The 15,961-nt window shown below is 36.2% G+C and overlaps 1 protein-coding gene and 1 long non-coding RNA gene across 2 annotated transcripts in view; both read right to left on the minus strand.

Annotated features, from left to right (window-relative positions):
• ROBO1 (roundabout guidance receptor 1) overlaps nt 1-15,961 on the minus strand; it is a 1,262,210-nt gene that overhangs the window by 720,343 nt on the left and 525,906 nt on the right. The window lies entirely within an intron of this gene.
• LOC129643394 (uncharacterized) lies at nt 5,619-15,687 on the minus strand. Its single transcript, XR_008710283.1, has 2 exons — nt 15,530-15,687; nt 5,619-6,204 (listed from the first exon to the last, which is right to left on the minus strand). It is a non-coding gene; the product is annotated as an uncharacterized LOC129643394 (long non-coding RNA).

Below are 15,961 nucleotides of genomic sequence, written 5' to 3' on the forward strand. Positions count from 1 at the left end.
GAGTTCACTCAAATTCACGTCCATTGAGTTGGTGATGCCATCCAGCCATCTCATCCTCTGTCATCCCCTTTTCCTCCTGTCCCCAATCCCTCCCAGTATCAGAGTCTTTTCCAATGAGTCAACTCTTCGCATGAGGTGGCCAAAGTACTGGAGTTTCAGCTTTAGCATCATTAATAACTGTAATCTTGTGCAAGTTGCTTAGCCTCTCTGGACCTCTGTTTTCTAACTTGAGAACAAAAATTGCTAGAGCAAATGACTTTCTATAGTTTTCTTTGTAATTTTCAACTTTCTGATCATTAACTCATTTTTAAAACTGAATTTAGTAAAGATTAAGAGTTTCTACTGTTGGATTGGCCAAAAAATTCATTCAGGGTTCATAACTATATGGAAAATAAGCAAGACAAGCTTGTTTTTTGTGTTTGTTTATTGTTGCTTTGAAACCATTTAATAAATAAAAATTGAAAGCACTTAATAAATAAAAATCATGCTCCAAAGTAGTAAGATACAATCCATACTATATGATCAACAAAATGTATTCATCTAAACTAGTAAAGAGCGTCTGACTAATCTGGGTATTGCTTTTCCCTTAAATTAATTAAAAAAAATGTTTAATGTTGACTTAATTCTTAGATTTAAAGATGCTCACGGTTTTAGCATTAAGGAACAAACAATATTTACTTATTTTTTAATTGCTGGCTATTTGGGGGGAAGAAAGTGCTAGTTTTTAATCAATGCAATGATAATTGGGTATACAAAGTTATAATGATCAAAAGTTACATAAAGTTCAAATGAAGATGATGGCATCATAAAGATTCATAAAATATATGCCAAGTGAAATCTAATATGATTATTATTATATTATACTGGCCTACCAAAAAAGTAGATGAAAGCATGCAAAGTCTCTTTAATGGGCGTGTTAACTTGTACCAAGTAATGTGAATCTTTGGCTATCTCTTATCCCATTGTGTATGCTAACAGGATTAGCTAGTATTAGTCTCTCATCCACAAGAAGTGTGATAGGCAGTGTGACCTGCAAATCTCTCCTGGGATTCAAAAGAGCTAAGTTGAACCATGCATGATTTCAAAGCAATTCTCAGAACAATTATCTGCTTGACCTGCAAGATGAACAAGCATATCATTTAATTAATTGCCAAGCTCTTGTGAACAGTGCTGTTCATTTTTCTAGTAATCGCATGATGATATGCTCTTGCTGATTCTTATGGGAATGACCAGAATTGCACATTATCTGGGCTGATGGCCACTTTCCACATTGCTACCAAACACTAGTTTTAATCTTGACATGAATAATTTTTTATATGAGTCCATAAAAGCATCCAAAAGACAGTGTTAACAGCAGCTATTTCCTTACTGCAGTGATAAATATTTTTGACCACCTAAAGTCATAATATAAAACATTTCCTTCCCCACTTCTTTATGAGGTACAAATGTAAGCCATATTTTTAAACTGTAAAAGTATTTAGCAATTTAAAAGGTAGTCCTATCTACGGTATGGGGAATAAGAATGTAGAAAGAACAGAATGGATGAAACAAATATATTCATTTATTCAGCTAGAATACAGGCGGAAGATTTCAATTTCATGTGAGTGTGTGGTAAGAGAGGGGAAAGGGGATTATGTTTTTCTGCTATGAAAGAAAACAGAACACAGATTTTGCATTGAAATTACCGTTATGTTAAAATTCCAACTTGTTATTATATATATTTATACTATGTGCTCAATTAGGAATTTATGAACAAACAAACAGAAGAGCAATATCCAGGCAGAGCAAGGAAAAAATAAAAAATAAAAAACTTCCAAAACATTTGGCCACAGACTTTGTCTGCTAGGTCTAGATTCTCTTCTTTCCTCTCTCTCTCTTTCCCTATCTTCCTATCTCTGAACCTCTCTTCTCTCCCATTTTTTGGTGTTGATGTGTGCTTTCCAGCTCATTTCTGTAATGTTTTCAACAATCAGATCAGATTATAAAGTATAATAAATAAACAACAAAAAAAATAAATCAGAGAGTTAAAGAGTTGAAATCATTTTCAATCATGGTTTGATGCATGATACTGGATGCTTGGGGCTGGTGCACTGGGAAGACCCAGAGGGAGGGTATGGGGAGGGAGGAGGGAGGAGGGTTCAGGATGGGGAACACAGGTATACCTGTGGCGGATTCATTTCGATATTTGGCAAAACTAATACAATATTGTAAAGTTTAAAAATAAAATAAAATTAAAAAAAAAAACACAAAAGCAAAAAAAAAAAAAACAAACAACCAAAAAAAACCTAGATAATTGGCAAATATTTTCAAATGGCTTCTTCAGAATTTCTTTGTTGTAGTTCTAGGATTCTTTTTATTTACCTATTAAAATGTTGAGCTATAATCGATGTACAGTATTATATCAGTGCCAGGTATACATTGTCATTTGATACATTTATACATTATGAAATGATCCCACAGTAAGTCCAATTACCACTTGTCAGCACACAAAGCTGTTATAATATCACTGACTATATTCCCTATGTGTACACTACATTCTCTTGATTATTTATTTTATAGCTGGAAGTCTGTACTTAATTTCTTACTATCCAAACTACTGACATTTTTCATTGGATATTTTTTGTTGTTGTTGTAGGGGCATGGTGTGTAAAGTGCAGGGGGTTTAGTATTATTTCAGGTCCTTTCCCCCTAGATGCCAGTAGCAACCCCTCACCACAATCGTGACAACCAAAAACTACCTCCAGACATTACCAAATGTTCCCCAGGGAGGTGGGGGTAAAATCACCCCAAATCAAGAACCTCAATTTCAGACTAACACCCTGAAATGAGAAAATTTGGCCAGCTTCTCCCATTCCCAACACACAGTCAAACACACCATTATGGAAAAGGCATGCTTTTTCCTTCCAGGGAGAACAAATAGTAATGTCCTCTAGACAAGGAAGAGATAATCAGGGAAAAAAAAAGAAAAATAAAGTAATATACATCTCCAAGTACATTATTTACATCATCATTTTAAATCATTCCCAGAATGCGGGTACTCTTGGGATGAGAAAAAAGAGGGAATTTGGGTCAGTAATTGAAGAAAATACACTTTTAAAGAAAATTATATGATACATTGACATTGATGAGAAGCAGACTCAGTTCTGTTTTCAAGTTTTAACTCAGAATGAGTCCATCCTAAGGGGCATACTGTCACGCTTAATGCATCTGCTTAACATACACAGCTTGCTTAACTCTTCTAAATTAGTCAGTTATTTTTTCTAAATTCCCATAGTTTTCTGGTTACTATTTCAAAGCTTAATGCCTAAGTGAATTCATCTAATTTTTAAAAGCTATATAATTAAACTCAAAAATGGCTTTCTCATTTCCAAATAATAACAAAAAATTTACACCATACCATTTTGCATTGAATGCAAAAATTTACATCTAACTCAAAGTTTGAGTGAAGGAAAGAAAAAATAAACTTTTGGTAATAATTTTTGAAGCGATATTTTCCAAGCTGGAGTGAAAACATACAAGGACTCATTACCCCATGGACTGTAGCCAGCCAGCCTCTTCTGTCCATGGAATTCTCCAGGCAAGAATACTGGAGTGGGTAGCCATTCTCTTCTCCAGTTCAGGGGCTTTTCACAACCCAGGGATCAAACCCAAGTCTCCTGCATTACAGGCAGATTCTTGACTATCTGAGCCACCAGGGAACACCCAGACATTAATAGATCTTATGATTATTCCGATTAGGTTAATTTAATTATTTTTGTGGAATTGGGGTGATATCTCTCTGAGATTCAACAATAGTTAGAAAATGTTCTAAAGTTTGTACACTAATAGTTTTCAAATATATATATTTTATACATCAGTTTCAGTTCTGTTAAAAACATCTTGTTTATAAAATGGAAGCTGAGAAATATTCTGGGGCACTCAATAGCATGTGAAGTAGTTCTTTAATGGAAAGTTGGAGTTTACATTGAGTATATTATGTCTTGCCTTCCTCTCAGGTCATTTTTCTTCACTGTATTCATCCTTTGTCTGTGATATTTCTCCTGGATCTCCTTTTCCCATCATAATCATCTGATTTTCCAGTTGTTAATATTGCTTTTCATCTGTTTTTCCAGGCAAAACCAGAGAAATACTGCATGTGTGATCTAAATTAAAATAACACAGTTTCTATACTGAAATATATGAATGTGGCCAATTTACTAACTCCCTGCAGTCTCAGTTTTTTCATTTGTAGAATAATATAGTGAAATTATCTCATATGATTAGTATAAGAATAGCAACTACTATTAATTCATGTATATACTAACACATTTTTGGTCAGAGTAGACTCCCCATAAAGAGTAAATATTATTTTTCTTCATTAGGTTGAAAATTCAGGAGTATTTTTCCTTCTTTGGGAAAAGGATATTATCAGTTCAGTTCAGTTCAGTCGCTCAGTCGTGTCCGACTCTTTGCAACCTCATGAATCACAGCATGCCAGGCCTCCCAGTCCATCATCAACTCCCAGAGTTCACTCAGACTCACATCCATCGAGTCAGTGATGCCATCCAGCCATCCCATCCTCTGTCGTCCACTTCTCCTCCTGCCCCCAATCCCTCCCAGCATCAGAGTCTTTTCCAATGAGTCAACTCTGCATGAGGTGGCCAAAGTACTGGAGTTTCAGCTTTAGTATCATGCCTTCCAAAGAAATCCCAGGGCTGATCTCCTTTAGAATGGACTGGTATAGTACACAGAAAATAAAACGTTGAGGAAATCTAATATAATATAAAATGCATTTCATACAAACTTAGGGTCAGATATAATTTATGGGCTGTGCTAAGTGGCTTTAGTCGTGTCAGACTCTTTGTGACCCTATAGACTGTAGCCCAATGGGCTCCTCTGTCAATGGGGATTCTCCAGGCAAGAATATTGGAGTGCATCACCATGTTCTCCTCCAGGGGGTCTTCCCAGATGATTTGCTATGGGTTTTAATTTTTTCCTTTCTATCATTTTTGTCTTTTAAATTAATTGCTTTTGTGGGTTTTAAGCGATCTTAAAGAAAAAGACCATCAGGATCTTTTCACATTTGTTTATCACCGATATAATTTTTAGATTTTTCTAAATCTCTGTTGAGCTCTAAGATTTACAATGTTAAACACAATACAATTATATTCCATATTTAATGGTGTTATTATAATATGTTATACAGAAATACTGCAAATGTCTGGTGAGTAATTTAAAATATTTCAGCTAAATCACTTATTTAAAAAAAATGAGAGATGTTTTTAGATTGGATAGGATTTTTTAAGCCTTGGAAGCTGGTGCTGTTTTCTTGATTTTCCTCCTGGTCCCCGGTATGTCACAGTTACTATCTATCAACAGACCATTATAGGAATTAGTAATGAAACCATTCAGAGACATTTTATACAAATGGTATAAACTGAGCCTAAAGTTCTCCTGTGGGTACTGAAGGAAAGAGGGACAAAGAAATTTGGAAGCAAAATTATCTGTGTCATACCTGCCTTCTGACCTTCCCGCTCAATTTTGTTCAAAAGCCAAGTTTCTTTAAACTTTAAATCCAATTCCCTTGGAGAGCACACACTTAGAAACCCGGAAGCAAGAGACACAAAAGGAGCAGTGAATACCAGAGAATCAGAAGACATTTATCAGAACCATGGACAAATGTATTTCTGAAACAGCTGAATTGTATCTGAAAAATCTAGGTTTTCCTCCCCTTTTTAAAAATTGTTCCTTTAACCCTGTAATCACTATTGATGAACAATATCTATCTTATTCCAGTAAAAGCCAGAAAAAAACTGTCCAGCTGTAAGCTCTATCCATCTCCATATGCAAATATAAAGAATCTGATTTATCTCCCGATACATGAGACCCAAAGTCAGCAATAGGATTATTCTGGGACCAGTTCCTGCTCCCAAAAGACTTCAATGAGTCCAACTACGCATTAACAGCGGCAGGCAAGATGACTGATAGCACAGGGCTCATCCATATTTATCTTCCCAGGACTGGACAGACATCCTATTGATTCCAAGGTCATTACACAACATGTTAACAATCCAGTACCATCCAGTTCAAAAGGAAATTTGAAATTAGTGATGGATCTTCTTGCAGGTCTGTGTTGAGGGCACCAGATGAGTAGTCAAGCATTCCTCTCTCTTGACATTACTACATTCTCCTCTCATTTCATGTCAGTTAGTCTTACACAGAAGACTGTAGAATAGGGAAAATATAGAGCTTGTCTAGTTAAAGTAACATTGTAAAGACTGTAACTCTGTTCATAGAGCCAATATATTTGTGATAGAAAAATCAGTTCTGAGAAAACTGAAGAAAGAATATACATACACACACATATATATCTATACATACACACATATATGTCTATATATACACACATACATATATATATAAACCTTCATATATATGTATGTGCATGTATATGCTCTAAAGCACACAATCTGAAATAAGGTTAATACATTTATTACATAGAATACAGATGTTTAATGAAAAGTGTTCCAAAAGTGACCTTGTTTTATTCTAGAATAAAAATGTTTCTTACACATGTATCTTTATTGTTGCTGTTGCTTAGTTGCTAAGTAGTGTCCAGCTCTTTTGCAACCCCCTGGGCTGTAGCCCACCAGTCTCCTCTGCCTGTGGGATTTTCCAGGCAAGAATACTGGAGTGGGTTGCCATTTCCTTCTCCAGGGGATCATCCCAAGCTACAAATTGAATCTGTGTCTTAGGCATTGGCAAGTGGATTCCTTACCATTGAGCCACCAGGGAAGCCCATATATATGTATCTTATACATATGTTATATGTTTAAAAAGAGAGTTTTACTAAGGTCATTTTTAAAAGAAAACAAGCAAAGCAAAAGATAAAAATAAAATCCAGATGAGAAATCAATAAAACCAATCCCAGATTAGTCACTGTGTTCATTAGTTTTGAAATTTTTATTCAATAGACAGAAAAAAAAATACCATGGCCATCTTGTTAACCAAAAAAAAGTTTTGAAAACACTAAAATATGTCTTACATTCAATCAAGTGGAATCTTAGCTACTTTCTGAGAGCAATGCTGAGGAGTTTATAGGAGTGAAACAAAGCCTTACTTTCTTCAGCCATTCTCATGCTTTCAAAGTTCATGGAACTTGATTTTTGCAGTTGCAGAAACTGGCAGTTAATCTAAACCCAGGCCTTGACATGCCCAGAGGCACTCAGCTGCAAAGTCCGTCTCATGCAGGGTAACAGCACTAGGCTTTATTTGGTTTTGAAAATGAAACTAAAAGGTGACTATTCTGTGGGCTACTTGATAGGGATTTAAGTTCTCAAATGACATTGAAATCATCCTGCAATCCAGAGGAGACTTTAAAATAAAGAGCCCACTTCACAAAGCTCATAGCACCATTTATTCATCCACATGTGTGTTGTACCATATAACCCTGGAGGGCCCCACATTTAGTGCAACAATGTATTCATTGATCCCAATATTAGTGTAACTTCTCTTTTGGAATTGTCCTCAGACCCCATTGCATTTCTATGCCTACTATTAATTCATATATGTACTACCTCATCTGTTCAGCAATGGTTTATTCAGTCACACTATATTTCAGGCACAGTTCTAGCTGCTAGCGATGGAGAAAGGAACAAAAAAGACAGATGCAAACCTGCCCTCCAGGACTCTACATCTTAGTGTGAGAAGAGAGGCAACAATAAGTGAGTAAATCAAGGGCCTAACAAAGGACAGAAAGTACTAAGGAGAAAATAAAACTGGGAAGGAGGACACAAAAGGCTTGAATGGGAAGAAGAGTTTTCTGCAAAAGTTCCACTGCAAGCGTGTCATTTAAGCAAGGGTCTAAAGTTGGTGAGGAAGGGAGCCATGTATACATCTCAGAAAAGAACATTCCAGATAGAAAGAACAACACATGCAAAACTGTCTTTTATGGCATTTTTTTCAGGTCAATTTGAATGTGGAAATAGAAGCAAAGTTTGAAATTTGGAGGTGGTAATAAAAACAGTCCTTGCAGTCAAATCATTATGCTCTACACCTTAAACTTGTACAGTGCTCTATGCCAATTATGTCTCAATACAACTGGCAAAGTTTTCTCCAACTGTGCACATATAACCATACATATGTACACACAGAGACACATAGAACATACAACAGAGTTTATTATAAGGAAGTTGCCAACTGCTGGGCTTAAGCTTTTCTTTATTGCCTAGAAGGTCTCCTCACACCAGTCCCATGCTTCTCCCCACCTTCTTACAGTTTTGTTGTGTGTTTACGCCAATACTCCTGATTTCGTAAATCCCGAATTACCGCCGACTTCTTGGAGTTTCCTCTCCACCTCCTCTCCTTAATTGAAACTTGGCTCACCTCTAGAGACACTACTAAGCCAGCAGCATTCTCAAGTGCTTTCTGTTTATTTTCTAGTACTTTACATGTGCCATGGGCTGGTTCTTCCACACTCTTATTTACTGTCTCCCCAAAACCATTACTTCCCTGCCCTCTTGTTAAAAGCAAACCAAAACAAAAAAATCAAGAATATTCCTCCTGCTACTAACAGATCATGGTTTCTGCCTTTTACTGGCTTCCATCCTCAGCCTCTTTGTTGCCTTCTTTTATAGAATTAAAGCCTCTGCCAAAGACTCCCAGACTTCTGAAAGCACTGAGACCCCTCAACATTCAGGTTGCTTTCATCAACCATGTACCTTGATCTCTCAGGTCCTCAATCTCCCCACTGAGGGATCATTTCTTCTGTCCTATCTCTTAGCCCCTGGCTTCCCAGGTGGCGCTAGTTGTCAAGAACCTGTCTATCAATGCAGGTAGACATAAGAGCAGAGAAGGCAATGGCACCCCACTCCAGTATTCTTGCCTGGAAAATCCCATGGACAGAGGAGCCTGGTAGGCTGCAGTCCATGGGGTCGCTAAGAGTCGGACACGACTGAAGCGACTTAGCAGCAGCAGCAGACATAAGAGACGTGGGTTTGATCCCTGGCTTGGGAAGATCTCTTGGAGGATGGCAGGGCAACCCACTCCACTATTCTTGCCTGGAGAATCCCATGACAGAGGAGACTGCCGGGCTACAGTCCATGGGGTTCCAAAGAGTCAGACAGTTCTGAAGCAACTTAACTTAGCACACATTCACACATCTCTCACTGTCACATGGAGGTATTCAGCATCATCTGAGATTGCTGAACATCTAAAATAACAAATTCAAGGACAATTTCCTCTTAGAGTCTGCTTGTCAGACAGTTGATCTACTAACCTCATCAAAACCTATAGTACACAGCCTGGTTTACCTCACCAGACTATGGTCCCTATCCTTCATTCACTTATTTTAAAATTTAGTATAAATTTCTTGATCCTTTATTTTAATAAATGTATTAGAGCATCCAGATTCTTTGGGTTCTTTGTTAAACTTGCCTTGCAAAAACACACTTTTACATAAACTGCCTACTTTCTCCAGCCTCCTGAGGAATAGCCATCTCATGCTGAGAAATGTCCCATAACAGAAATGTCCCACAACAATGTCTCAAAATAAATGTATTATCTCCAACCTTAAGAGGCCCTGAACACTGGCTATTGGATGGAGACATCCTCTCCCCTTCTCCCCTTCTTCTGAATAACATGTAAGTCTTCTTTGAGCTCCTGAAAACTTCCACTTTCATTTGGGTCCTTACTCTCTATAGATGACCACAATTCCTACCTCCTAATGAAAAGCGAATTGTTCCCAGGGACTCTTGACATTATTTTTCTAAACAACTCTTCCTCTATTTGTGTCTCTCCTTGTCTTTCTCCTTCCTGTTATAATGAAGGGCTGTTTCTACATCTAAGGCCAGTACCACATCCTCTCATCTAAATCATGATTCTTCCACACCTTTACAAAGAACTTCTTTCAATTAACTTTTCATGCTCCTACCCATTCAAACATATCTTTTCAATGTGATTCTTTCCCAAGCCAGTTACACTCACTCCAATAATGAACTATTTTTTTTTTAACAGAAAAGCAGTCTTCAAACCTCTCTCAACTTTACAAATCCTTCCAGCTACCCCTCATCCTGTTTCCTCATGGTCAATATTAAAAACCCTTGTGTGTTGACTCATTTTCCTCAGTATCTTCTCATGACCACTTAGTCCAGTCTGGTTTCTGCCCTCATCACTGCACAGTAAACATTCTGGATAAAGTCACCAGAACCACAGTGGTTCCAAAGCCAAAGGTCATTTTTTAACACTTAATCTCTTTGTCCTCTCAGCAACTGTGACAGTTCTGAACATTTCTTAATCCTTTACAGCACTCTTTTCTAGTCCTTGTAACATCCTCTCTCATGTTTTGTTACTACTCTGGCTGCTGTTTTCCTCCAAGCTCCCTGGCAGTTTAATCATCCTGCACTAGATCCCTTAATGTGGGATTATTCAAGGCTGTGTCATGGGCTCACCTTTCTTCTCTCTCTCTAGTCTTCCCAGGCAATTTCTTCAGTCAACCTTTCTCCTCTCACCTATAGGCAAGGATTCCCAGAATATATATATATATATATATATATATATATATATATATATATATATATTTGCCTCAATTCTCCTTGTTGAGCTTCAGATCTGTAATGTAAGAAGCATCACTATCCAAACATCTAAGAAGAGACTGTTTCCCAACTGAATTTTTGACCTCTCTCATAGCTCTCATTGGAAAAAACTCTGGTGCTGGGGAAGATTGAAGGCAGGAGGAGAAGGGGGCAACAGAAGATAAGATGGTTGGATGGCATCACCAACTCAATGGACATGAGTTTGAGCAAACTCCAGGAGATAGTGAAGGACAGGGAAGCCTAGAGTGCTGCAATTCATGGAGTCACAGAGTCAGAAATGACTGAGTGACTGAAAAACAACTCCTAGCTGTCTTTATCTTTGGCTGGCTTGGTGAATGACACTGTTGAGTCAGAGATGCAATCCAGGACTTGAGGAGTCATCCTGATCCTGACCTCCAGGTCACCTCCCAAGTTTAATTCATCGCTGAACCTTGTCAATTTAATTTCCCAAATTACACTGAAATTCATTTACTTGTATCTCAACTACCAGCAATTTAGCTTAGCGACCATTATCGTGATTAACTATTTGACTGTACAAGGTGATTTCTATATCCCCAATCAACACTAGCCTCTCAATTAATCACTTGTTTGTGCAAAAGACCTCAGTTTCACTATATTCCTCCAAAATATCAGTGCCATAAAAGACAAAGATATTCAAAGAGGCTGAAGAGACAAGAGAACTAAATGTAATACCTGATCCAGGAATGGATCCTGCACTAGTGGTTAAAAAAAACAAAACAAAACAAAACAAAACAAAAACCAACAACAAAACAAAACTATAGAAGACATTACTGGGTCAGTTGAAAATACTGAAATACAAATTACATAAAAGTGGTTGTATTCATGCTAAGTTTACCAAGGTTGAGAACTATCTGTGGTTACATAGGAAATATTCCTATTCTTGGAAATACAAATCAAGATGTTGTAAGAAGAAAGGAAAATTGGGTAAAATGCTAATAGATGAATAAGATTACGGATCATTTTTGCAATATGCTTACACTTTGTATTATTCTAATATTGTTCTATACTTTAAACAATGTTTTGAAACTCTTCAGTCTCATAGGTGATTATACTAATTGTATATCAGAGAAAAATACAAAACCACAAATCAACCAACCAAGCAAATATAAAACAAACTAAGACAAGCAAAAAGCTTCTGCTCCACCACTTTCTAATTTTATAACTTTACTGTGTTTTGGGGCTTCCCAGGTGGCGCTAGTGATAAAGAACCTGCTTGAGAATGCAAGAGACTTGAGAGACTTGGGTTCAATCCCTGGGTTGGAAAGATCCCCTGGAGAAGGGTTTGGCAACCCACTCCAGTATTCTTGCCTGGAGAATTCTCTGGACAGAGGAGCCTGGTGGGCTACAGTCCATAGGGTCACAAAGAGTCAGAGATGACTGAGCAACTTAGCACACACTGTGCTTTAGTTTCTCAGCTATAAAATGAACCCTTGTTCATGGAGTTGTTTTGCAGATTAAATGCATTGATGGTGTAGTATATTTAGAATAGGTCTTGATACAGAATAAGCATACACATACACTAAATGATAACTGTTAGTGGTGTTATTATTACCTTAATATCTTAAAGGAAATAATAATAATAGATATAAAAATTCTTTCTTCATATGATAACTCCATCTGTATGGGATTCCTTTAATTTGATATTGCAGATTAATTTCACAGAAAGTTTACAACTAATGATGTTTTACACAAGGTCTTTAACTATTATATAGCCAAGAATTACGATTTATGATGCAAGACTGGTTTACTGGTTAAAAAAATGGAAATAGGTTTCTGTAGCATTTTGTATTAAAGTTCACTTCTACTAAAATGATAGAGGGAAAAAAATCAGTGTTGCTAACACACAGAAATTCTGTACATGTCTATGTGCCTACATGTGCAAAAGACTTTGTTTGCAAGGGATGGGGGTTGGAAAAGGAGAAAGAGGGAGAGAAAACTAAAAAGGAAGAAGTAGAAAATAAGAAGAAAATGAAGAGAGATATTGATGGCAGTGTACAAAAAAGAGACAAAGCTTAACTCAGCTACAAAAATACAGTATTTACATATAGTTATAGTTACTTCTATCTTGTAAAGGGTCAGTCAGGGTTCTTCAAATGCAGAAGAAGATTAAGGGCCATTCAAAACCATGTGAAACATCAATAGCCTCTGACAGTTTTGTAATTGATGTGAATGCAAAATACCCTGCATCTTGTGATAAGAACAATAAACAATATGAGAAGTCATTTGAGGGGATATTTGGAACAATCAGTCCGTGAGATTTGACTTTGATATACTTAAAATGTAGTGCAAGAGATCAGTATTCTTTCTAGTTGCCATGGTGACTTTTTTTTTTTAAACCTTTTTATGTGGAAAGGCCAATGCTTCCATTGGCACGAATGACTACAAATACTTCTCCAAATTAGGAGAGGGCTGAGGTTCATGTCTACAGATGGCTTATTTTATATAGTCATGAAATTTGTATGGTTTACTAATGCATAGAGCCTTGGCTAAATATGGAGTGATTCTTTAACCTCAAATTACTTACGCCACGCATCCTTTCAAAACTGAGTTTTGGCAAGCAGCAAATGATAAAACTTGTAAGTAGTTGACGTTTATAAAAGAGATTAGACTATCAGTGATGCTAACTAATTTCACTTTCAAGAAAAAAAATCTGTTAGTAAAAATATCTCTTTAGAGATTGATCACAGTGAACCCCAAAGCCAATGCAACCTTTCAGATTCATAAAGTATATTAATATTAACATGGGTAGTCTAAATAGCATTATATAATTTATATCTCTTTTTAATAATGTTATTTAAAATGAAGATACTCAAATAGCCACAGAGATATATTTATATTTACTGTAATAAAATATATACTCACTGTGTTAAAGTGAAGCATATTTAACATTCTTTCTATAAACAGTCCTTGATTTACTGCATTATAGGGAACTAAGTATATGATTTAATATTTCCAAGTGCGTTAATTTATTTTAATAATATTTGGGAGACAACACTTAACTACTTTTTCTTCTTCTTTTTTTTTTTTTTTTGGTTCAGTGAACAAAAGTCTTTGGTTAAAAATCCTAAGTAAATTGGATTAACTAGGAGAAGCAGCAGTCATAAGCATCAAGAAAGGCTAAAATTTTGGCAATTGCAGAAAAGGGTCACTTGGACAATTAGGATGCTGGTTTATGTTTATAATAAGCAAAATAGCTGAATGCTAATTTTTGAAAGATATCTTCCAATGTGCTAAAGATAAATATAAAAGTAAATTTTAGTCTCTTATTCCTGTATACATCTTAGGTTATATTTATTTAAAATATCTGATTTTCTTAATTCTCAAGTCATAATTTTATGTATGAAAGATCTTTCCAAAAATGATTGAGGTGTTTTATTATTTTTTAATTTCAAAAATATATTTTTGCAAGCAGGGACTTTTTATCTGTCATTAAAATGTCATCAACAATAAGGTTTTCCAATCAGCCATTTGTGGCCTTCTGACAACTAACTTTAATTTAAATATCTACTATCATTTCTAGTCTTTCACAGAGGAGATCCTCAAGTTCAGTGAAATTAATGCATCCCCTCTCAGTCCCTTTGGTTCCCCACACCTCCAATCTGCCCACAAGTCTGTATATCACTTTTGGGTGGTCCAAATTCCTCCATGTAACTAACATGGTAAAACCCAACCTCTTTACCAAGCTTTTCTATGGATGTAAAGTTCTATTTTTCTCTTGCTGAATTCTTATGGCATATATCATATTATAACATCAAAATTATGGCTTTTAATTTTATGTATTTTGGAAGTATTTTTAAATTGTCCTGTCTTCGATTTCTGGTTTTATACTTTCTCTTGGGTAGCATGCTGTAGTGGAAGAAGCTAAGAAACAGAGGTTCAGAGCTTAGCCTTATAAAGGGGATAAAAAGGATAATTTTTAATTACAAGGAACAAAAAGAGAAAAGGATCAGTTGGAGAAAGTCAGGCAGCTATATTTTTATTTTTACCATACTTATTTTCTATACTTTATCCATAGGCTGTATCTAAAAGTTAAAACATTAAATATCTTATATTATTACTGTTGGTAAATACTGTTTCCAGCAGAGTCTACTGGTGTGCTGTGATTGCATTTCTTTGTTTTTGGTTGCCTGACTAGTCTCCTAGAGCATTTGTTGTTGTTGTTTATTCTCTAAGCATGTTTGGCTCTTTGTGACCCCGTGGACTGTAGCCTGCCAGGCTCCTCTGTCCATGGTATTTTCCAGGCAAGAATAGTGAAGGAGATTGTCATTAGAATATTAAATCTTCATAATTGCCAACATTTTGAAAAATTGGCTTTTACGATCTATTCTTGCTGCCACTACCCTGGTTCAAATGCTCAACAATTCAAGTCTGATAGTGTTGACAGTTTCTTAATTTTTCTTTCCAATATATACTTTGTTACAGATATATGGGATGGGAGAGGGTAATTACCTCTTTTTTTTTAAAAGAATTTAATTATTTGTTTTAAAAAGTAGATAATTATGTATTTAGATTATTAACTATAATAACCCCAGGCAGTTCACTACAATTTTACTCATAATGGTTATTTCCAATATTACCTATTCCCCTCTGAGCTCTAATATACCACTGCCACTACTCTGTTTATCTTATAGCTGAGCATACAGCCTCTGATTCACAGAGAAAACACATAGCCCACCACCGATTCCTGCATTCAAACATACAGGCATGGCCTGACTTTTGCCAACTTATCCTTTCCTTCCCCTTCATAAAGCTGTTTTCTGATGACTACTTCTTAGCCTCTTTGGTCATTTGACTATTCACTCTTTCAAAACTAGGACCTTTCTAGTAGCATATGAATACATCCAAGACACTTCCATCTTTGAAAAATCAATAAACAAATTAAAATAAACCACACAAATCACTTCTACTTGCCCTTTCTACCCTCTCTACTTCCTTACCTCCCATACAAATCACTGCACTCCAGCTTCAATCTCAGCACCTTCATAATGCAATGTTTGCTAGTCACTAATGGCTTCCAGTTGCTAAATCCCAAATGGACAGGGGTCCTTTTCAGTTTTCATTTCTTGCTAGATGTACACGTGACTCTCAATGCCTTCAGTTGATATACTAATTAAGATCTTCCAAAACCAATCTTTTCAGGGCGGGGTGGGAGGGTGGGTGGTGGCTAAAAGTTAAAATCCATTTGGACTGGGAATATTTGAATGAGTAAGCAATTTTATAATTCATCTGTATTACCTACTCTATAACAAAATTAGTCTTTAAATAAGAATTTGAGTGTGTGGTGTGCCCTCTGAACAGTGAGTCACCAGAGAAATACCTAAAGGAAAAAGAAAAGAAAATATAGGATCTATGGCATACACTGGGGAGGT

This window comes from Bubalus kerabau, chromosome 2 (genome assembly GCF_029407905.1).
Source record: "Bubalus kerabau isolate K-KA32 ecotype Philippines breed swamp buffalo chromosome 2, PCC_UOA_SB_1v2, whole genome shotgun sequence".
NCBI classification, from domain to species: Eukaryota; Metazoa; Chordata; class Mammalia; order Artiodactyla; family Bovidae; genus Bubalus; species Bubalus kerabau.